The sequence below is a fragment of the Triturus cristatus genome, chromosome 9, assembly GCF_964204655.1.
Source record: "Triturus cristatus chromosome 9, aTriCri1.1, whole genome shotgun sequence".
In the NCBI taxonomy this organism is placed as follows: Eukaryota; Metazoa; Chordata; class Amphibia; order Caudata; family Salamandridae; genus Triturus; species Triturus cristatus.
Genome location: NC_140592.1, coordinates 1,031,352,071 through 1,031,376,826, shown reverse-complemented (window position 1 = coordinate 1,031,376,826; position 24,756 = coordinate 1,031,352,071).

Here is a 24,756-nt window from a genome sequence, read left to right as displayed (position 1 = left end):
CTGGGCCCTGCCACGGCGCCTGGAGAACCCGAGGCGGCCCCGCCCACTGCTCTACTGGCCGCCAAGCTGGACTCGGTGCTGGCGGCTGTGGAGTGGATCGGCTCCTCGCTTGACCAGACTAGGTCGTCGCTGGGAGCCCGCATAGACAAGGTCACGGTCGACTTCACGCTGCTCCACGCGGACCACCGCAAGTTGACAGACAAAGTTGAGCAGCAGGAGCAAACTCTCCAGGAGGTGCGCCCAGTTGTGTCTACTCATACAGCCGCCCTCCAGGATCTCATTGACCGCGTCCATGCCTTGGAGGACCGCGCGGATGATGCAGAAGGGCGCTCTCGGCGCAACAACGTGCGCGTGGTGGGCCTGCCGGAGGGCGAGGAGGGGAGACAGCCGGAACAATATGTGGAAGTGTGGCTGCGCAACCTGCTCGGATCGGAGAAACTCTCTCCACACTTCGTAGTGGAACGTGCCCACAGGGTCCCTGCTCAGAGGCCCGCCCCAGGGTCCCGACCGCGGCCCTTCCTCTTCAAACTCCTCAATTACCGGGACAGGGACGTGGTGCTCCGCGAGACCCGGGGGATGGGCGACATCACTGTTGGCGGTGGACAAGTGCATTTCTTCCCGGACTACACTGCCCTGGTGCAGAGGCGCCGCAGCAACTTTTTGGCGGTGAAGCGTCGCCTGCGAGAACTAGAAATGTCCTACGCTCTCCTGTTCCCCTCCCGCCTACGGGTGGCCACCACGGATGGAGTCCGCTTCTTTGACACGCCATCGGAGGTCTGGGATTGGCTGGAGGACACGGGGCGCGGTGATGGCCGGCGGCCGCGGAGTCCGGAGGCTGCCACACCGCGCGGCAGGAGATCTCGGCAAAGGCATGGCAGGAGGCGGCGACCCGCTGAGGGGCTGGGGGTGGCCCCCAGCCCGGAGAAGAGCAGACTGGAGCGACAGGATGCGTTGGCGGCGGTGGCCACTCTCGGATCGCCGGACGGCGGGAGTGGAGATGCTGCCCAAGAACGGGGTGAAGTGCTGTCCAGCGGCTCATCCTCCCCATCAACTGCGATCTCTGACGACCAGCTGTTGCCGCTGGTCACCCCGCAGACATCGGACCAAGTGATGTAAGATGGACGAGACTTTGAGAGTTCTGGGGTTGCGGCTGGGAGTGCTCCTTGGATATGGGTCCCGTGGCCCTCAGATGAACACTCTGGGGCTCCTGACCGCGCAGCAGGCGGAGGCATGAGCTGCGGATGGGAGCACGCCTGCTGCTGGACTACTGGGGACTACTGGGCCAGGTGAGCTGCGGTGATGGCTGGACTTCCGCCCCCCTGCGATAGGGCGCCTGCCCGAACTAGGGTTCATCTGCCTTTGATGGGTGGCGTGGTGGGGGCGGGGGGGTGGGAATCCCACCCTCCCCGGGCCGGCGCTGCGCTCTGACTCTGGGGGTCCCTACACGTTACTCATACACAGGCATCTCTGCAACTGAGCACCTACGCGGACTGACTCTCACTTGCCTGCCCCCTAGCCACAATTGGGCTTAGCTCTACTTAGCGAGCATTGTTACATGGTTTGGACGATTACCCGCAGAGGGGGTCGCCCTGTCAGTTCAGGTGGCCTGGTTGGCCCGGTTTCTCGCACGGCTCCATGGAGGTGCGTAGTTGAGTTGAGGTGTTTATGTTGCAGCTTTCTACATGGTCAGGTGAAGGCCCACCACCCCTCGCCCCGGACGGGCGTCCCTGCTCCCCTGACACCGCATCACCCTTAGCTCTTTCCACATGGCTGTTACGAATGTGATTACATGGAATGTCAGGGGCATGCATACACCGGCGCGGCGATACTCAGTCTATACGTACATGCAGCGACACGCGGTGGCAATCGCTCTCCTACAGGAGACGCACATGACGGCCGGGGAACTGGGTAGGCTGCGTGCGCGCTGGAGGGGACAAGTCTATGGCACCACGTGTTCGGCGCACGCTAGAGGCACACTGATATGGATAAGGGCGGGTGCCCCGTTTGTCTGCAGGCGCTGGTGGATCCTGGTGGGAGGTACACCTTAGTTCATGGGAAACTAGATGGCCAGCAGGTGCTACTGGGGTCTCTTTATGCGCCCAATGTGGAGCAGCCAGCCTATCTGGCCGGCCTGTCGTCAGTGCTGGAACCATTTGTTGGCCTCCCCTGGCTTTTGGGGGGAGACTTTAATTCCGTGCTGGATGTGAACATGGACCGGTCCTTCCCGCCCCTGCGGGGCACGCAAGTGGGGTCGAACGCCAGGGCCCTCGCCGCATGGCTGTCTCACTGGGCGCTCACCGACCTGTGGCGGAATGCCCATCCGAGCGACCGGGTGTACTCCTACTATTCCGCGGTCCACGGCCTCCATGTTCGGTTGGATAGGGTGGTGGGCACCCATTCGGTGCTTCCGTGGGTGACCCGGGCGGAATACATGGGTCGGACGCATTCCGACCACAATCCGCTAATTCTGGGGCTTCGCTGGAGGCCTGATAGGCCCCCGGCGCCGACGTGGCGTCTTCAGACAGCGGCGTTGGAGGACCCGGAATTTCGGGCCTCCCTGGGCACTGCAATCGAACAGTATTTCGAACTCAATGAGGGCTCCACGGATAGCGAGTTGATAGAGTGGGACGCACATAAGGTGTACATCAGGGGCCATTGCATAGGTGCGACCTGGAATATTCGGAAGCAGTTGGCGGGGGCTCTCGCCTCCTTGGAATCTCGCCTCCTCTCCTGGGAGGTGCGTGGGGAGGGGGGGGCTCGGACGCGAGCCATCTATCTGACCTCCGGGCGCAACATGCCGATCTCCTTGAGCGGCTCCGCTGCCTTAACTATGCGGCGCACTCAGCCCGGGTACACGCCACGTCAGACAGGGCGGGGAGACTCCTGGCCTGGCTTATCCGGCAGGATGCGACCCGAACCCCCGTGGGTGCGATCGCGGGGCCGGACGGAGTGCTGGTTCTCACGCAGTGGGAAATCCACCGGGCGTTCACGGCACACTACACCTCTCTGTACCGGTCAACGGGCAGGAGGGATGCGTGTGATCTGGATGCGTTCCTGGAAGCGGTGGAACTACCGGTGGTTCCGGAGGAATACCAGGAGAGCCTGGAGTGCCCCCCCACGATAGAGGAGATAGGGGACGCTATTTCCTCTTTAGCCTCAGGAAAAGCGCCGGGACCGGACGGACTCCCGGCGGAATACTACAAAACTCACCGTGAGTCCCTTATTCCTAAGCTCCATAGTCTCTACTTGGCTGCCCTAGAGAAAGGCACATTGCCAGCATCGCTGAAGGAGGCTTATCTGATCTCCCTGCTTAAGCCGGGTCGAGATGCCACGCAGCTGGGGTCCTATCGCCCGCTCGCCCTACTCAACACGGACTATAAAATACTGGCGAAGGTGCTGGCGGAGAGATTGGCGCCAGTGGTGCCGGCGCTGGTGCACGGCGACCAGAATGGTTTCGTGCCCAAGCGTAGCACTTCGCTTAATTTGCGGCGGTTTTTTCGGGTGATGGAGGAGAGCACCGGACCATGGCCCAGGGCGGGCTGTTTGGTCCTGGACCTCGAGAAAGCCTTTGATTGCTTGGAATGGGGATTCCTCGTGTCGGCACCGTCAAGGTTCGGATTGGGGCTGGGCTTCCTGCAACTTGCGGCCCTGCTGTATAAAGGACCCACGGTGCGGGTGCGCACGGGCCCATATGTCTCGGATCCCATCGTCATTGGCCGGGGCACTAGGCAGGGGTGTCCGTTGTCGCCCCTCTTGTTCGCGCTCGCAATGGAGCCGTTGGCGGCGACGCTCCGTAGAGAACTTGCGGATGGCATCCCGCTGGGGGACGCAACCCATCAGGTGTCCGTTTACGCGGATGACCTCCTAGTATATGTCCGAGACGTATCTTCCATCCCTGAGGGGCTGGATCGCATTCTACACACCTTTGAGCGGCTTTCTGGCCTCCGAGTGAACGCGGCCAAATCCTGTCTGTACGCCTTTGGGGGCGATGTCCAGGACCCCGGCTACTGCCTCGGAGGAGTGCGGGTACAGTGGCGGCCGGACACCTTTCGCTATTTGGGTGTCCAGATCTATCGCCGCCCGGCGGACCTGGTGGAGGGTAATCTAGGGCGCGCGGTGACCGCGCTCCGGACCCAGATGGCGTTTTGGAGCACGCTTACCCTTTCGGTGACTGGCCGAATTGCGCTCGTTAAAATGGTGGTACTGCCTCGTCTGCTGTACTATTTTGCCAACTTACCGATATACCTCCCGGTGTCCTTCTTTGCGCCCCTCACGCGTTCCCTCCGCGACTTCATATGGGGAACGGCGCGCCACAGAGTTGCGCTGCCGAAATTGTGCCTTCCCGTGGGTGGGGGCGGGCTTGGGATGCCCTGCCTGGAACATTACTATCTGACCGCACAGCTGCAGTGGGTGGCTCGCTGGCTGGCTGACAGGTGCCGAGAGGATACGGCGACGGCGGAGAACCCGCCGCTATCGGTGGCCGAGCTCCTCAAGATTTTTCACCCGACGACGGGAGCGCTGAAGCCTAAACCATTGCTGTTAGTGGTGGCTTGTAAAAGCTACCGCAGAAGCCTCCGGCTGACAAGGGCCACGCTCCCATACGCCCCGGCCATCCCACTGGAGGGATCCCCTTGTGGGCGCGACACGTTGGGAGCAGCGGAGTTGCGGGACTGGCACGCGGTTGATATTCACACCATGGAGGATCTATACCATGACGGGGGCCTCTTGCCGTTTGCGACCCTTGCAGAAGAGACGGGGCTGGCGCAGGGCCAGTTTCTCCGTCACCGGGCCCTGATTGAGACCCTGGTGGGTCACTGGGGGGACCTGCAGGTGGAACCGGAGCAGCATTTAGTGCTGCAGTATCTCCATGTTATGGGCCGAGGAGGACACCTGGTCAAGTGGTTCGCTGGGGCCTTACGGATTCACGCGGCGCCGAGTCTGGGGACACTGCGCGAGAAGTGGGAGGGGGATCTTGCCCGCCCTATGGTAGACAGGGAATGGGAGGGAGCGCTGAGGGGGCCACGGAGGGTGCCCCGAAATATGAGATTCCGTCAAATACAGTTCTTTGTCCTACACAGGGCCTACCTCACACCGGCTGCCATCAATAAGTATTTTTGCAGAACGGACGCGTGCTGCCCCCGTTGTGCGGCGCTTGGCGCCGACCTGATCCACATGCTGTGGGGCTGCCCCACACTACAGATATACTGGCAGGCGATACATGGGGAACTCCGCAGGTGTACGGGACGGGAGATTCCACCGGAGTGGCCCACATACCTGCTGCATCTCTTTCCCCGACCGCCCCCGGCTAAGATGGCCTGTCGTTTCCTCGATCTGGGGATGATAGTGGCTAAGCGGCTCATCACCAAGCGCTGGAAGGCAGATACCGCACCGCATGTGCGAGCGTGGCGAAGCTCTTTTATGGTGTGGGCAAAGGCAGAAGAGGTGGCGCTTCGGCGGGAAGAGACACTGGGCCTTAGGACGACGCCCGTCGCTGCCCAGTGGGGAGACATGAGGCAGCTCCTGTCGCGACCGGAGGGGGCGACCCCGGGGGAGGACACTGCTGCGCTGTAGGAGCCGCGTTAGGCGATGGGGCACTGTTCCTTGACTGGGACTCCGCGCTGGTGGGTGCGACTGGCTGACTGGCGAAGATAGTGCAAGCCGCAGATAGGATATAAGTGCCTAACCCCCCCTTTATTGAGTGGTGGGGGCCGGGGAGGGTGGAGCCTGATGGGGGAGGGGTCAGCGAAGTGGGGGCCGACTAGACTAGAGGACACAAGCTGCTGTTGTACATTGTTTTAGTTGTTAGATTGTTGGAAGGGCGACTGCCCAGCTATAGCCTGGGGAGTATTGCACTGTTGGTATAAACATCCGGGGACGCACTGAGAATGGTGATCAGCTTATGACCTGACAGGGTATACCTTGGGACACAACCGGCTACGGCACACATAATACAAAGTACCATGTTTGTATCAGTTATATATTGATGCCTGCCTACAAGATTTATGTAACAATGCTATTCAATGAAGTATGATGTAATATGTGGTTTTACCTGCAACGAAAACTCTAATAAACAGATTTCTAAATAAATAAATGATTATAAGCACCAACAGTGTAAAAGGATTCTAGATTTCTACCGTAGTGATAAAACGATGAATACAGGCAGGTATACAAATACATGACAGTAATAATGCAACCCTAATTAGATGTACCTAAGTGTGCCTAGCATGTATGTAGGTGTATAGCCAAGAATCCTTCTAGGATAAAGTCAACCCCATTACCTGAAGTGAGAGACTGTGGGCCCCCGTCTTGGTCTTGAGATGGACACCCCGCGAGGGATGTCAGACTACTCCGAGCTGGAGTGTCTGCATGCAGGAACCTCAGCGTCTTGCGTCAGTGTGTCAGCATGGAAGTCCTTTTTCTCCTCTCCCCGCCTCAGCAAAGATATGGTGTTTATATACCCTAAGTGGTACCCTCAGGGGATCTACCTTGCTGTGTCATGTCGGACTTAGGATGACAGAATGAATGACCCTTATACATAGTTATTATGCAGGAGATGGTAGCCCTGCGCAATAATGGATGAGGCTAGTTTTCAGGGAAAACCCCACGTCCTGTTAGCAGTACCGTAACTAGGTACAAGGTCAGTCCCAATAACCGTTATGTAGTATAATGGCATGGAAAATATAGAAATATAGGTGCGGGGTTAGGTTGCTACCTGAGTCTATATTGGGGTACCTATATGAAATATAACAGCAGAAAGCAGGGGGAAGTTTTATGGGCTAACGCTGCGATTTTCAACTTTGCCTCTCGTTTGGGCAAAAACCAATTGGATCACTCCTGCAGATTTATAGAGCCAAGTGCATAGCACAGGTGGCAAACAGTAGTGAAATCCGGGGCTATATCTCCTATGACAAGCTTCAAAGAGTTGTAAATAACTTCTTGAGACGGCTCTTATGTGTACCTTTTAAAGAACCTCTACTTTCATAGTACACAAGGAGCTGGGTATGGCCTATTTGCCCGACTTGTCTTTTCGCCCCCCGTCCCTTTGGATCAAAATATAGATAGGTAACGAGACTGCCCTAAATAAAGAGATCCTAAAGGACTGTCTGGCCCTTGATCACGTTAATTATGTTCCCTGGCTCAAATACATATGGGAAGGTTTTAGGAGTCTAGGAAGAACTCATCTCTTTAGCAACCTGGAATCAATCAAAAGGAAGGACCAGCTTTGGTCCAAGGAGGCTTTTCTTAGAGAGCAGGTGGCAGCCAGGGAAGAGCGTGAGCTAAGGAAGCCCAATGTACATAGATTCATCATCTTGAAAACTGCTCAATTTACGGAGCCATATCTTCTAGGGCTTCTTAGCTCTTATGGGCGCTTTTTACTGACCAGGTTCCGCTTTGATTTATTCCATCTTCTCCTCGCCCACCCATGGGGGAGAAATAAAGGTGGGACCCTGTTGCCCTGTGGCTGCGACGTAAGTCTCCAGAGGATATGCTCCTCTTTTTATTGTTTTGTAGTTACAATGAGATACCGAGGAAGACTTATTATTCCAATTTTAAAAAAGGCAAATTTTAGACAAGTGCATCCTACTTTTACTTTTTTATTAATGCTTTCAGGGAGCATGGTATTGTATGTTCTTAGTTTTTTAAAGTCCGCAGTCAGTCAGGCTTAGATCTAGCTGTGACTAATTACTGAGGGCGGATCAGGCATGGCCGCGAGGCTACCTTGGTATCTTTTTACTTTGTATTCTTTTGTATTTTTAATCCTGTGTATTTTAATGAAGAAGTGTAACTGATGGAAGATGAAACATATGAATGGTGTACCTTGGATTCCTGTAATCTTGACTGCTATGGTTTTGTACAAAAGCCGAATAAAGTGTTGTTGTTGAAAAGGTGTGAAAAAGGTGTGAAATGCTTCCCAGGAGGAAACAATAGGCTGACAGGAATGGGCATAGATTACTCCTCTGAATCTCACCGAACATGCACTGTAAGTGATGTGAGCATCCTTTTTTACATTACACTGTCAAATACTGCTCGACAGGTCTACTGGGTTACATATCACACTTTGGGACGTACTTAAAAGGAAGGGAAACAGGATGCCAAAACAATTCTTGTGCATCCACTGTCTGGTGGCTGTTGAATCCTGCTTTGTCCTACCAGACTTCTGTCTCTGGGTTTATTGTGGGTACAGTGGTTGCCTCAACCTGGATGTTAGTGTTAGATGTGGGAGGATAATAGAATTACCACAGTAAATCCCCACACATACATACACACACCCCAGCCCTCAGAGGCCAAGTTTAGTGTGGCTGAACATTTTAGCCATCTTGAAAATGCACAAAGTGGGTAGTGTTGGCTCCAGGAACGTTACCCCATTGATTAGGGCATGCCCAGAAGTCATTTCCACCGACTAGCTTGTGACAGGCATAAATGTGATATTTCCAGGCACTCATGTCATGACACTTCTGGACCTGAGGAAGAACAGAAGAGGACAGGACCTGCTGCCTGTGACTTGAAGGACTGGACCTACCCCCTCTTGTGCAAAGGACAAAGAAGTGGGGTCCAAGGGTCATAAGGATGGCCTCCGGCTCAACTACAAGGATACAAGAGGCCTTTTCCTGCAACTACCCAGCTGATCAGTGGCAAATGGGCCTGGACTGAACCCTGCTGTTGGCCTCTGCCTGGCACCCCCAGGCATGTGGACTTGTGTAGCCCAATGTCTATGACATGTTGTTTGGGGTCAAGGACAACACATTTTCCTTTTTATTTTGTCCTTGAAGTAGGCCAACCCCTACATCACATACTCTGACTGCCAGTTTACAGTACCACATTATGGATCTGTAAAAGAGCTTTGTCTGCAACTAAGAAGAGATGTGTATCCATATGTATAAACTGTTGAAACTTGTATATATGGTTCATTAATGCAAAGCCTCTATTATCAGGCTGAGCGCTCAAAGGAAATGCAGTGAGCTCTTGTTTGAGCTTGCAACGCGGACAGTGGTTCAAGTAGAAAAATCTGTTTACTTTTTACAAGAGTTTAACAATTTGAGGCTACATATAAAGCTTCCAGAATGCTCCCTGGTCAGATGCAAATACGAGCAGAAGCCTTGAAAGCAAGATTGGTGATAGTTCAATTTCACAACAGTTTTGCAACACTTTTTTTCCAGACTCATATTTGTTTGCATACATTTTGTACTGAAAGCTTCAATCACCAAAATCTTTGCCAGTTTACAGTACCACATTATGGACATTGCAACTAAGGTAAGATGTGTATCATGGGCGCTAGGGGGCGCACGGACAAGATGGCTGCTCCACTGTAAGGTTCCCGCAGCCCTGTGCCATCATCCTTCAATTATCCTGCCCGCGTTGTGTGGCGGGACTTCAGCCGCCGCCTGCCGCCGCGTGACGAGCTCCGGCGGCGCTGGGGAAGGATTCGGGGCCCAGGAAGGTCCCTAGCCGGAGATAGCAGCCCCGACAGCTGGCCTGGAGTGAGGCGCGGAGCGCGCCGGAAGAGGCAGGCGGCCGGCCGGCCGAGGTACCTGGGGCCACGGCTCACCACGCGGCGACAAGGCCGCGCAGACGCTGCGGCGCGGGGGGGCAGCAAGCTGCCAGTGACCTGGGACGGCGCGAGAAACCCCCCGCAGGACTAGCGAAGCGAACACTGTGACCGCATCCGCAGTCTACTGGGCTGCGACGCCTCGATATTTGACCCGAATTACAGTGCGGAGCGCGCTTGAGGAGGAGGCCGGCTCGGCGTGGTGCCTAGGGCCGCGGCCCACCACACGGCGACAGGGCCACGCAGACCGCGCGCTGCAGAGCGGGGGGGACAGCGAACTGCTGATAGACTGAGCTCACACTGAAACCCCCCGCAAGACCTACGAGGCGGGAACTGTGACCCCACTGGCAGCCTACTGAGTTGCGGCGCTGCGTGCAGCGGAGTGCGGAGGCGGCGGGGCCCGCCGGTGTGGTCGCCACCCATATCAGCAGCGGTACTACGGCAGGAATGAAGGCCTGTGACGGCTGCAACCTGGAGCAGCGGGACGTCCTGATTGGGCTCGGATTCGCCCGGTGAGGCCCCGCTGGCTGCTGGACAGTGTAACCCAGGTGAGCAGCGCGGAGCCGGCGCCCAGAGTGAAGATCCATTGCAGGACTGCGAAGGGGAGGCCCGGGACAGGTGGAGAGCCTTCCGTGTGCGGCGCTGGGGGGGCGAGCCTGGTGGGCCCCGCAGGGTGAGCCTGGTCAGCAGCGGGTCATCTTGGCCCCGTGAACACTGCGCCTGACCTCCAACCTCTCTGTGTGTGGTGACGCGGGGCCTAGTGGCTGGACACTGCCTTTGAACCGGGCGGTTGTGGCGCTTCCAGGTGGAGAAGAACCCCGGAGCCAACGTAGGTGGGGACCTCCGCCCGTGAGGAGCTGGTCATCTGCGAGGGAGCCCTGGTCCCCCCCCCTTGGCTGGCGCCTGCAGGAAGCCACTAATAGCCTGTGAGACGGCCGCCGGAGGCTGGTAGTCTCTGCAAGAGGGGAGCTCTGTACTGGACAGCGATCCTGACTGAGGATGAGGGACGGGTGGCTCGTGGCCGGACTGTGACCAGAGGGCTGCTGGACACACGCTGACAGCGTTACTGAGTGAGTGAGGCGGCACGGGCAGGAGTGTCCTGGGTGATTTGTCTGCGGTGAGTTTGACGCGGGGAGATCTTGGAGGCCCCGAGCACCAGAGGGCGCTAGCCAGAGGAAATCGGCCTCGTAGGGATACTGACCGCGGCTGGAGGAGCGCCGCGACCTCCTCTTTCCCCCGCGGTGCCGGCTGGGATAGGGGGAAGTTAGCATACTGGTTCCCTGGCGCGGGGGGGGGGGGTGCCTGAACCGTACTCTGCTTGCCATACGCCCGAGGGAAAACACGAATGCCGTCAGCGCAACAGTTGGCCATGGGACGATTGCGGAACAAGCAACATGAGGGTGGGCCGAGGAACGGGGGTCCTGGACCGCCGCTGGGGCGCTTGGAAGGAGGTGCGGAGCAGCTGATGTCGTCCCTGGAAACTAAGATGGATGCCGTGCTGGCGGCAGTGGACCGACTAAGTAACACCCTGGAGCAGACTAGAACCTCCCTGGAGTCCCGCATCGACAAAGTAACGATGGACTTCACCCTGCTCCATGCTGACCATCGCAAATTGGCGGACACTGTTGCTCACCAGTGTCAGGCGCTTCAGGAAGTTCAACCGGTGGTGCGCAGCCACACCGCAATCTTGCAAGACCTGCTCGACCGGGTTAACACGCTGGAGGACCGCGCTGAGGATGCGGAAGGTCGCTCCCGGCGCCAGAACATCCGCGTGGTGGGACTACCGGAGGGCGTGGAGGGGCGGCATCCCGAACAGTTTGTTGAAGGGTGGCTATAAGACATTCTCCCTGCGGGGGTGCTCTCCCCTCAGTTTGTTGTGGAGCGGGCGCACAGAGACCCAGCGCAGCGGCCTATCCCCGGGACCCGGCCACGTCCCTTTCTATTCAGGCTCCTCAACTACCGCGACAGGGAGGTGATACTACGTGAAACAAGAAAGTTGGACACCCTTGCGGTAGGTGGCAGTCAGGTGATGCTGTTCCCGGACCACACAGCGACGGTCCAGAAGCGGAGGAGCAACTATCTAGCGGTGAAGCGTCGGCTGCGCGAGCTACAGCTCCCATACTCTTTGCTGTTCCCGTCGCGCCTCCGAGTGGTCGCGAAGGGGGGGACACGGTTCTTTGACGCCCCGTCTGATGTTTGGGACTGGATGGAGGAAACTGGGTTGCACAGTGGTCAGAGGTCCGCTGACTCGAGCAATGGCAGACAGCAGGAGGGATGACCGCGGCGGCGACTGCGGGGGGAGACCAAGAGGGGACAGAAGTCGGGCCCTGTCGGGGCACCTAGTGTGGAGAAGATGCGCCTGGAACGCCAGGAAGCCCTTCAGGCGGTGGCAACCTTGGGATCAGTGAGCAGTCAAGGAGACGCAGCAGCCCGCGACTATAACGACCCGGAGACTAGTAGATCTTCCTCCCCGGCGGTTGTGCTTTCAGATGATCAGGAGCTACCAGTGGTGACGCCTCAAACAGCTGACATTATTGTGTGATCTTTGGCATGCTGGGGCAGCGCAGCATACGGGTGATGGGGGATGGAGTGAATGAATGAAGCTGGGTGTGGAGGGAGGGGGTTCTGAGTCCTGCTGTTGCCCAGTTGATGCGGTGTGCCTCAGTGTGCTGATGTGTGCGGATGCGCTGGGGTGCTCTTGACGGTTGGGACGGGGGTTGCTGGGGATTTCCCCTCCCGGGGCGGAGAAGGGAGGGAACATGCATGCTACATCCAACGGATGGCGGGCGGCGGCGGCGGCAGGTAAACTAGCATTACCAGCGCATGTTTGATGCCGTTTGCGGCACAGACGGCGCAGGAGGCACAGGCTGGGGTAGAGCAGGGTCCTAGCACTTCGCAACCTACACAGTCGCCTTTAGCGCCTGCCAGCTACCACCTGGCATAGTTTTCATAGCCACTTGGGTTGTGAGTTTGGACGAATGCCCGCTTTGGGGTTTGCCGTGACAGTTATACAGTTTTTGATTTTAACTGTGTGTGCCCATCAGCACACTATTGTTTTTCTAGTTGTTATGTTGTTGCAGCAGGCCGGCGTGAAATCCGCAACTGAAATCTTCCCTTCCCTCCCGGCCAACTCGACCCTGGCCTCGATCCCTACACAGTCCCTATCTGTTTTTGATGGCTGACACAGCGGTGGTTACCTGGAATATATGGGGTATGCACACGCCGGCCCGTCGTTATTCTGTTTTCGCATACTTGCAGCGACACAGGGCGGCCATTGCTCTTCTTCAAGAGACCCATATGACGAAGTCAGAACTCGACAAGATGCGACTCCGCTGGAGGGGACAATTCATTGGGACCACATACTCCGCACACGCCCATGGCACATTGATCTGGGTAAGGGTGGGCACACCATTTACATGTATAGACACTGTGGTGGATCCTGCCGGGCGGTACACCTTGGTCAGTGGGAAGCTGAACGGACAACGTCTGTTATTGGGTTCCCTTTATGCTCCGAATGTTGACCAATCGTCAATCTTGGATCAACTGTCTGTGGTGCTGGCGCCATATGCGGGCCTTCCCTGGCTGATCGGGAGGGATTTTAATGCAGTTCTCGACACACACTTAGATAGGTCCTATCCGCCCCTTCCGTAGTACATTTCGAACACGAGGAGCCTCACTGATTGGATGTCGCGTTGGGCCTTACGAGACATGTGGCGCAGCTTACATCCCAAGCGATCGCATCTACTCGTACTACTCTGCGGTACACGACCTTCATGTCCGACTTGACCGGGTGGTTGGATCTCCCTCATTGATTCCCCTGATAGGCCAGGCGGACTACTTAGGCCGAACCCACTCGGACCATAACCCTCTTAGGTTGAGCCTGTGTTGGGGCCCCGGAAGACCTCCCGTTCCCACATGGCGACTGCAACCGGAAGCCCTGGAGGATGCTGAATTCCGGGTCTCTCTAGGCACGGCAGTGGAGCAGTACTTTGACCTGAATGAGGGTTCGACAGGCAGTGAACTGACGGAATGGGACGCGCACAAATCCACTATACGGGGACACTGTCTCGGGATGACATGGAATATCCGCCGGCAACTGACGTTGTCGCTCGCTGCGCTGGAGTCCCGCCTTTTGTCGTGCGAGCACCTCGGGGAAGGGGGAGGACGGGACTCGATTCAGCTGGCGCGCCTTCGGACACGTCATGCGGAGCTGATTGAGCGCTTAAGGTGTCACAACTATGCGGCCCACTCGGCTCGGGTCCACGCCAAATCTGATAGGACAGGGCGGCTATTGGCCTGGTTGCTTCGACAAGAGACGGTACATGCCCCGATAGAATCAATCTGCGGGCCAGACGGGACGTTGGTATGCACACATTGGGAGATCCATCGGATCCTGACTGCACATTATGCGGCTCTATATACTTCCACAGGGCGTCGGCGAGCACAGGATGTGGATCAGTTTTTGGAGGCTGCCCAGCTGCCCTCCGTCCCAGATGAGCATCAGGAGTCGCTAGAGGGCCCCCTCACGGTAGAAGAGATAGGAGATGCGGTGGCCTCGTTGGCCACTGGAAAGGCACCTGGACCGGACGGGCTCCCGGCAGAATATTACAAGGCTTACCGGGAATCTCTGGTGCTCAAGCTGCATGCGTTGTACCTGGGGGCCCTTGAGGAGGCTACTTTACCACCATCCATGAGGGAGGCCTACTTGATCTCCCTGCCTAAGCCCGGGCGTGACCCTACCCACCTGGGGTCATATCGCCCCCTTGCCCTCTTTAACGCGGACTACAAAATTCTGGCTAAGGTATTGGCGGAGCGACTGGCCCCAACGGTATCGGCGTTGGTTCATCTGGATCAAAACGGCTTTGTGCCTGGGTGCAGCACCTCGCTTAACCTGCGGCGGTTCTTCCGGGTGGCGGCGGAGGGAGCGCAGCAATGGCCCAGGATGGGCTGCTTGGTCTTAGACCTTGAAAAGGCCTTTGACTGCCTTGAGTGGGGGTATCTGGTGGCGACACTGTCACACTATGGTCTGGGCTTAGGGCTTCTCTATAAAAACCCTGTGGTTAGGGTTAGAACAGGTCCCTATATCTCCGACGCAATCCCGATTGGCCGTGGCACAAGGCAGGGGTGCCCTCTTTCGCCCCTTCTTTTCACGCTTGCAATAGAACCTGTAGCTGCCACGCTGCGCAGAGTACTGGCAGGTGGCAACGCCCTGGGAGACGCGACCCATCAGGTCTCACTATACGCGGACGACCTCATGGTATTCATCAGGGATGTGGCACACATTCCGGAGGAGCTGGAGCAAGTCTTGTCTGATTTTGCCGCAATATCCGGGCTGCGGGTGAACGCTGCTAAGTCGTGCATCTATGAAGGTCACGTCAAGGTTTTTCGACTTGGGACTGGTGGTGGCGAAACGATTACTCACTAATCGCTGGAAGGCGGCGGATCCCCCCCATGCGCCAGTGTGGCGGAGTTCACTACTGGTGTGGGCAAGGGCAGAGAGCACGGCCCTCCTGAGGGAGGAAACACTAGGCCTCAGGCGAACGCCAATAGCGGCCTGATGCGCCTGGCTGAGGACACCCTGGGGCGTTGCGTGGGCCATGACGGGGATGCCCTTATAGAGGGGAAGGGAGGTGCCTAGGTTGCGAGGTTGGGCTCGAAATATGGTGCTCAGGTTAGTGGACTAGGGGAGGTTTAGGGTACTAGAGCTGATGTTGAGCGAGCGGCCTGAATGGAGAGGTACGGGGGCGGCGGGAGGGAGGGGTGGGGGGGGGTCGGAACAGAGGCCCATGTGGGAGATGCTGAAGTAAGGCCAGAATTTGCTGCTGTTGTCTTTGTTTTATTAGGGCAATTGTTGTTGTTATCTTGCCCCGCTCCCTTATGGTTACCGAAATAGAAGTAGGCGCCTGACCGGGATCATTGGGTGAAATGCTAGTAGTCCCCTTGGGGATAGCAACTGATGACAAGATACCGAAAGGGGATATTTTGAGGATGGTATTGGGCATAGGGGTCCATAATATTATTCCCTTGTGGTCAATGGGCGTAGAACCAGATACCTTTCATTGCTACGCTCCTGACAAGTGATGTATCATTGGATTTAATGTGATTATTAACCAATTGGATCCTACATTGTAACATGTAACCTGTTTACCACTAAAATGCCAATAAACAGATTTCATAATAATAAGGTAAGATGTGTATCCATATGTATAAGATGTCCAAACTTGTATATCGTTCTTTAATGCAAAGCCTTTATTATCAGGGTGAATAGATTATAGAAGAGTCTGTGAAACCCCTTAAACTTCAAAGTGTGTGGGTGTGCACAAACATAAAGGCCATTCCATCCCTGGAACCCCAGCTACTTCCAGCTCTGGTATGTAAATTTGCAGAAAGATGTCAAAATCAAGGCATTATTAAACTCCAAACCATGATATAAAATTAGTCTTGGCATAATCGAAGAGGCTTTTATCAGAGTTCTGATAGAACGTGAATGCTGCCATAATTTGTCACATCACTCAATCGCACCAAGGGACAAGTAGATTTTTCTACAGGGAAATAGATGTATGAGGCATCCTGTCCCATGGACAAGTAGAACGAAACTCTCTATTTCACTCTGATCAGCAGTCGGGACACTTCTCGGATTCCTCCTCCACAGTCAAGTTGGAGACAGTATGAGTTTGTATTGTGTGTGACAAGTTGTTTCCAGACCTCCTTCAGGAGATTTATCTTTGTTGTTGCACGCAGATGTTTCTTTCTCTCTTGGGATCTTTTCGACTACACTATACCACAAAAAAATACCCAGTTTCACTACATACAAAAGAAAGACACACATGACTGGGATCTTGCACAGTCTTTGCACCTTATCTAACCTGCTGACCAACAGAGACACTGATCTTGCCCATCTCCAAGCACAAACGCACCCACTGCCAAATGAGTGAAAGAAAAACAGGATCACACTGCTGTGTTTTGAATCACCATTATGGTGAGTGTTCACCCACAAATGGAACATTGCTTTGTGTAATAAATGGTACAGAGGAATTATCAGTATCAATTTTGTAGGCATTGCCTGAAGTGTCACAAACCAAAATAAACATGGTTTCTACTAGGCACCCAAATGGTATTTACTGTGTTATGCTTGTTACCACTCTAGAGAAGTAACAAATGCAACATCATTGATAGTACATTTCCCTGCTAATTTGATTATAATTATATTATACCCTCAGGTGTCTCTTTTCGTTGTGCTTTGCAGTGCAGTTTCACAACCAGTCAGGCACCGCCCGGCTTCTTCATTCATTCTGTGGGAGTATCTGCTGACCACTACCAGTTCAATAACTCATTCAAAGTGTTGCTTCTTTCGCTGTTTGCTATGGCTTCCCTTTTCTTCGTTGCCCACCTCTGTTCTCAGACCACCTGCTGGTCTGGCTTCCTCAATTTACCCGCTGTAAGGGAGCGTGCATTCCACTTTAGCTCCTCATCAGCCTCAGCCTCCTTTTGCAGATGCATAATGTGCCCTCGGTCATTAATGTAAGGCGTGTCCGACAGCTTTCAGATGGATTTCATCCGCTGGTTACTTTGTCACTGCTGCAAGTTTTAAGGTTGACTAAAAGTCTGCAGTGGTCCTTCTCCCCTCACCCTACAGCAGCAGCTGAGTAACAACTATCATGAAAGAAATGTCTTATTTGGTCTACTAAGACTCCCCAAGGATCAAGTAGCCCTATTGCCTAGTACGAGGATCCTGAACTATTATGAATACTCTAAATCAAGACGACTGCTGTTATCTGTACAATAACAGCAGGAATTTTATGTCAAGGCAGGCGGCTAGCATTATGCATTAACTATTGTTAACTCTTCTGAGCAGCAGTTCAATTAAAAGCTTTCAAATAGAACTTTCAAAAACAGCACAATGAATAACAGAATGTTCAGTCACATATATGCTGGTTGACCTCAATCGTCCTCCTCTTTTGTTTGCTGATTCTGAGCAGATAAGTATATCAATGTTTTTATATTCTAATTGTTTAGAGCGAGAGTATTTGTTGGAGAGGTTAATTATATGGGTAGATGATTTCATTACCCAATTTATGGGTATTATATTTAGTAAGGTCTATTTGTATCCCATATTTTAACTTAATTAGAACGTACTGATTTGTGTTTCTTCAGATGTTTTTTTATTTTATTGTTAAGGTTTCTTCTGAGAGGTAAGTTGTAAAATTACAGGATTTAGTAAGCTTTTTATAAGAAACGGGTGTTACCTTTTCATTGCGAGCGTGAGGAACGTCTATTTTCGTTATTGCGCTTGGGACCGTTGGGAGAGCGCGTGCATTCCTCTCGGGTTGACAGGCTGACGCGTGGAGACCGCGCGAGCGTAATCAAATGAAGGAGACATTCGCCCTCTGCGTATGAGTGCCTCTTTCTACAGGAGATTGGGCATGGCTTTAAATATCGACCCAGATTTTCCAAGGGGGTGGGCCTTGTTTAATATGAGATGGGACGATTTCTAGGATAATTAGGCCTTTGAGGTCTGTTACCAGTAAGTGGTAAACACAAGACCATCGGGCTCGACTAAATTGGCAGTTGTGGCAGTTTTTAAGTACATTTGAGGTGAGGCTGAGTTTAGAAGGTGAGACAACTGATTTAAGTTTTACAAAATATTAATTTTGTGAAACTTATTGTATTTTTTTCATAACTTTTGTGCACTGGGGTTTAAGAAGTAGATATGGAGTCACTAGATAATGAAATGAGCCAAGCGAGCATTATAGAAAAAATAATTGCTCAGGAGTTTGGCAGTTCTCTGCAGGAGTCCGTTAAAAAGGCATTACAAAAGGAGAGAGAAACTGTCCATAAGGAGGAGGAGGATTTTCTTCCACTGACAGACGAAGATGAGGTGCACAGAGGACCAGGAGGTAAATGCGCAAAGAAAGCATAAGGAGACAGACACTCGAGAAGCAAGGGAGTCCAAAGCGGCTCAGATGGAGAGGGTGTCCGTTGCAGCATACAGAAAGGGCAGTCAAGCACTGCAAGTGAGGTATCATCAGGTGGGATGGAGATTAAGGGTGGATCATCCAATTGGGATGAGTATGGATTAGATCTGGACTACAATGATAACTTTGAGGAAGAATTTGGGGATAATTCAGGAGAGAGGTCAAGGAAAGTAAAGAAAGTCACTGGCCCTATGGGGAGAATCTCTTTGATCTGCCGTGATATCAGACATCCCCATGGAAAGGATTGGTGGCCTCTGGAGCATGTGTCTGAATACATTAGGCACTGGATTAGGAGACCATTGGAAAAGGAGGAGGGTAATGTAATGAAGGCGGAGTGTTCTCGGTTGGTCATAGATGAAAAATTCACAATGACTCTGAATTTAGATCCCGAAATGATTACTTATTTGTTAAAGTTAGGACGGGCTCCAAGAAAGGGTTTCACCCACCTCTTCCACCAAACAAAGTCAAAGCCAAAGAGGGAAGTTGGGGACGAATGGGAATCAAAACAAGGAAAGGGAGAAGGAGTAGAGTCCACTGGTCTGTCCGATGCGATGTTACCAGGATTCCTAATGGAAGAAACACACACGTGAGTATGACTCACTTTTGGACCTAGAGATCTGCTGTATACATATGTGGCTATTATAATGTTCTACCTGTTGCAAGTTCGTCAGTTGTACGTAGGGAAATATCAAACAACTAGAGCGAGAGACTCACAGAATATATCTAGAAAATAAACACAAACTTATTAATAAGGACTGCAGAATTTAAGCTGTAACAATGAAAGATTTGAAACACACCAACCTTAACAACAACCACCGAAGAGAATCAACTGACCCACAAAAAAACCTATACCTCGCCTGAAAACTAGAAAAAAACAAAAAACCTACGTTCCTAGTCAGGAGAACCAAGAAAGGGAAAAAACTTAGGGCACAAAAAGGTGCAGGGTCATAGTGCGTAATTTACAGTGAAGTAGAAGTGGTTAAAAGACAATCTCTCTTTATATTGCAGTGAGCAATGAAGAAATCTTGGAATGAAACAAGTTCAAGGTTAGAAGCACCTTCCACAAAGAATGAAGGAGTACTAAATCAGATAAGTATCACGTGCCACTAGATACTTATATAATATGCATCCTACCTTAGTTCAGAACGAAGAATCTTTTCTAAATACCGCTTTTGTATTTTTGAAATAAACAGGTACCGGGAGTTTACAGCTTTATAAACACTGCCTTCAGGAGGAGAACAATCTGGTTGACTCATGAGGGAAAATCCAAGGCAACGCTATGCCCTGTAAGCAGAGACGGCAACCCGGAAGAAACAGATTAGTGAAGGACGCCGGGAGAGAAACACCCAGGATGTCTTTACACTACAGCGCCGAACGGAGAATGCAGGTAAGGATAGCGGTAACATCAAGAGAGGCCTGACGCGATCCGTGATGAAACGCGAAGCGTGTTTTCCTTGCAGACCCATCCCTTTTGATTGCCTCACGCGCCGCCTTCGCCAGCTGATGGGAGTCGGCAGGCTGGGCTCACGAAGGAGGCTGCGGGTGGAGTTTGGAGCCCTGCTGCGGGCAGTGCTGGCTACGGGGCATGACAGTACACCCCCCCCCCCAAGACCCTCCCTGAACAGGTTTAGGCTTTATTGGGATAGCGACGGTGAAACAACCGCACCAGGTGGAGAGCATGAACATGAGAGGCAGGTTCCCAAGTCCGTTCATCAGGCCCGTAACCCTTCCAGTGAATCAAATATTGTACCCTACGCCTCACTCTGCGAGAGTCCACAATATAGGCCACTTCGTACTCAGGTTCATCGTCCACCAGAACAGGGGTAGATTGAGCAAGAACAATAGCACCAGGGCTACAGGCTTCAACAAAGACTCATGGAAAACAGGATGGATCCGTCAGGCAAGTCGAGTTTCATAGCAACAGGGTTCACTATCTTGGGGATAGCATAGGGACCAATAAAGCGTCCCTTTAACCTTAATATTTCTACTGGAGAACCAGACCTATTCGCCAACTACATAATCTGGAGGTGGTCGTCGATGGTGATCAGCATCATCCTTGTACCTACTTTCGGCCTCCTCCAGATTTTGTTTGGCCTCAACATCGATATCTTGGAGTCAAGTCACAAGGTCTAAGGCAGCAGGAGTAGTAGTAGTAGTAACCTGAGGAGAGATGAGGCCACAACGGGGGTGAAAACCATAGTTACAAAAAGAAGGGGACGTATGATCACCATTGTTATAAGCAAACTCTGCAGTCCAAAGAAAAGTGTTCCAGTCTCTCTCTACGTGCAAAAATTGGCACCTTAGGTATTGTTCAAAACACTGATTGACCCATTCAGTCTGGCCATCTGTTTGGGGGCGATGAGCAGAAGTGAGCCTTACATCTATTTCTAACAAAGTGTTCAATTCTTTCCAAAATTTAGACACAAATTGGGGGCCTCTCTCTGATATAACAACAGAAGGAAGACCATGAAGGCGCACCACGTATTGGAGGAAAATAAAAGCAAGCTCTTTAGAGTCAGGTCTTTCAAAGGTATGAAATGCGACACTTTTGATAGCATGTCAACAACTACAAATATAACAGTATGCCCTTGCTTAGTGGGTGGAAGTTCTACAATAAAATCCATAGAAACGGAAAGCCATGGTGTAGGAGGAGTGGGCAGAGGAGTTAATAGCCCCGCTGGGACCTGGTGTGATTTTACTCTGAGCACAGATGTAGCATTGTTGAACATACAACTGAGTGTTCTGATTTCATAGAGGGCTACCAAAAATGTCTTTTGAGCAGCGCAGGGTTTTTTGTGTGACCTGGGTGCCCTGCTAATACATGTACATGACACCATTCCCGCGCTGGTAACTGTAAATCTTTAGTAGGGAGAACTAAGCCTCCTTGAATGTGTACCAGTTTGGTGATTCTAACTCCTTTGTGTTTGTTTTATAGGTCTTTGATTTCCTCAGATTCATGTGCCTGAAGCACAGAACTCCCCAGAATACGTTAGGACTCAAAATGAAAGGTTGATCATGTATACTCAGGTTCACAGATAAATCATAACCATACCAGGATAGGGCGTCTGCTTTGACATGTTTGGTGCCCGACTGAAATTGTATGATATAGTCAAAATTGCTGAAATAATGGGTCAATCGTAAGTCCCTCCTGGATAACGCCCAGGCTCCTTTCATAAAATGTAGGTTTCTGTAATCAGTGATAACAGTGACTGTGTGTAAGGCACCAAGTAAGTACTGACGCCATTCTTCAAATGCTCGTTTGATTGCTAATAGCTCCCTATCTCCCACTCAATAATTTATTTCAGATAGTGTAAGCTTGTGCGAAGAGAAGGCTACTGGGTGTAGATGACCTGTTTGTCTATCTCTCTGGTATAATACTCCTCCTATAGCCACTTGGGATGCATCTGCTTCCACTATGAATGGTTGGGAAGTGTCAGGATGTTTGAGTACAGGGGCAGTGATAATGGACTGTTTTAGGCAGGAAAAAGCTTCTTCAGTGGCTGGTGTTCACATAAAAGGCATCGCTTTTTTAAATAGTCTGATAATAGGAGATGTAAAAGACGCAAACCCTTTTATAAACCATCTATAAAAATTAGCGAAGCCCAGAAAACTCTGTACTTCCTTCACAGAACAAGGAGATGGCCAATCTGTGATGGCAGCAACCTTTTGAGGATCCATGGTTACTCCTTTTGCGACAACACAAAATCCAAAAAGGTAGCTTCAGGAACGTGAAATTCACATTTGTCTAGTTTCACATAAAGATTGTTATCTCTGAGGCGTGCTAGTACGCTCTTAACATGTCCAATGTGTTCTTCGGTTGACTAAGAATATATTAGAATGTCATCTACGTAGGCGATAGTGTTAACGTCCAATGTTTCCCTTGGTACTTCTTCAATAAATAATTGGAAAGCTGCAGGGGCATTACACAGCCCAAAGGGCATGACCAAATACTCATAAAGCCAGAACTTCGTACGAAAGGCAGTTTTCCATTCATCTCCCTCTCTTACCCTAACCAAATGATAGGTGCCTCTTAAGTCAAGCTTGGTGAAAATGGTGGCCTGTTTTACTTGATCGAGTAAGGATTGAATCAGAGGCAGAGGGTATCTATTCTTTATTGTCACACAGTTAAGGGCTCTGTAGTCTATGCAACACCAAAGACCCCCTTTTTGTTTGGGTATAAAGAAAAGGGGAGACGAGGCCGCTGATCTAGATGACCGAATGAATCCCTTCTGTAACATGTCGTCCAGGTATTCTCTCAAATTTTTTCTTTCTCTGTCAAGGCATATAAACGACTGCATGGAATCTTTACTCCAGGTACTAGATCGGTGCGGCAGTCGTAAGGACGTTTGGGTGGTAAGACAGAGGCTTTTTCTTTATCGAAAACCTCTCTTAAAGAATCATAACAGTCAGGTAATACAGGTGAACTGGAATCAGTAATTCCGGCTATATGTTGTAATAGGGCATTACTTGCTAGACAGTGATTCTTACAGTAATCAGAGGTAAAAACCATGGTATGGTCTTTCCAGTTGACATTAGGGTCATGTTTCATCAACCAAGGGAGTCCTACTATTACACGAAATTGAGGTGAAGAAATGACATCAAATTGGATGGTTTCAAAATGTTTGTTATGTATGTAGAAACCTAATTCTTTGGTAAAATGAGTGCCAGGTCCCGATTTCATGTGTCTCCCATCAATAGTTTTAACAACTTCCACTGTCCTTTTTGGTTGAACATGGATTTCCATACTCTCAACCCATGTAGAATCGATGAAGTTCCCAGTGGCACCTGAGTCAAGCATTATCGTTTAGTTTTGATAGGGCAGTCTCTCAAGAAGTGTCCAGATTTAACACAGTATAGGCATAGTTTATTATCCCTTCATCTCAGCCTCTCTTTATTACGCAAGGGTCCTTTAATACTACCTCTCTGCATAGGTTCAGGTTCCTAAACAGTTTTGTCAGACTCTGGCTTGTTTTCTCTAATGGTAGGGAACTTGGTCTCAATTTGTCCCTTCTCACGTTTCCGCTCATGCAAACGGTGATCTAATTTAATTACTAAATCAATTTGTGTATCACAAGATTCTGGAGGGTCTACAACTTGTGCTAGCATATCTTTATAATCATCTCTTAAACCTTTGTAAAAGAAAGTACTGCGCTTGGCTTCAGGCCATCCAGCTTCAGTAACTATTATTTTAAAACAAGAGATATGTCATGAGATCCTTCGATCCTTGCTTAAGATTCAACAGCTCAGTGTCAACAGACTGCATAATTGAATGTCTGTCAAACAGACAATATAACTCCTCCTTGAAAGCCCTATAATCATGCAATAAGGGATCATTTATTTCTGTTGCAGGGATTCTCCACATACAAAGAACTATGCACAGGATTGTGAGACCTAGGTGTTTAGGGGCTAAGCCTTCCTTCCACCTTAGTGCCCACAAGCCCAGAACTGACTAGCTATAGTGTCTCACTTGCTCTCCTACACACTCACGAAGAAGCAAATGATTAGACACCCCAGAACACAACACTCCCGGATCTCTCAGGAATCTTGGTAAAAAGACACACCTTTTCGCTCGCACTCTCATACCTATCCACAATAAGATATGACTGAGACACGAATATAGTTTACAATGTTTATTGCAACCATCGTGCTCTAACATACAGTATACGAGCCACAAGAAGCAGGAAAATGCATAACACTACCATAGTTAGCATTGCAGCTAGGCCATCCAACATAAAAGGAGGTGTCGTATAAAGACAATGGAAAAAAGTCTATAATGCCTAACCTCCCTCCCCTTGGTAAGAAGAAGCATTATTGTATAATAGAAGATCTCTGGGCTTTGTCAGCAGACTCCATACCTTAGTGCCTAGATGGTATATCTACATCATAGGAACAGCATTGCTCTTCTCCCTGGAAAGCTCCCTCTCTAAGTGTGTCCCATCTAAATATGCATCCCTGTAATATCAAAGTATGAGCTTCCAGCAGAAGCTGCGTTAGTATGTTTTGTCTTGGTGCTAGGGCCTGACCAGGACAGAATAACAAGGGGCATGGCAGGAACAGGCAGAGAACAAACACAGCAGACAGTTCTCATGTGAAAGGCGTAAACCGTCTTGCAAAAATAAAGCCATGTAGTAACATGCGCAAAAGCTACGTCATGGCTTCTGGGCTCATGCTAACTTACTGATGTTGATAATGTCCCTATCTGCTACGTGACACCCTCCACTTGGGCAGGTTGTA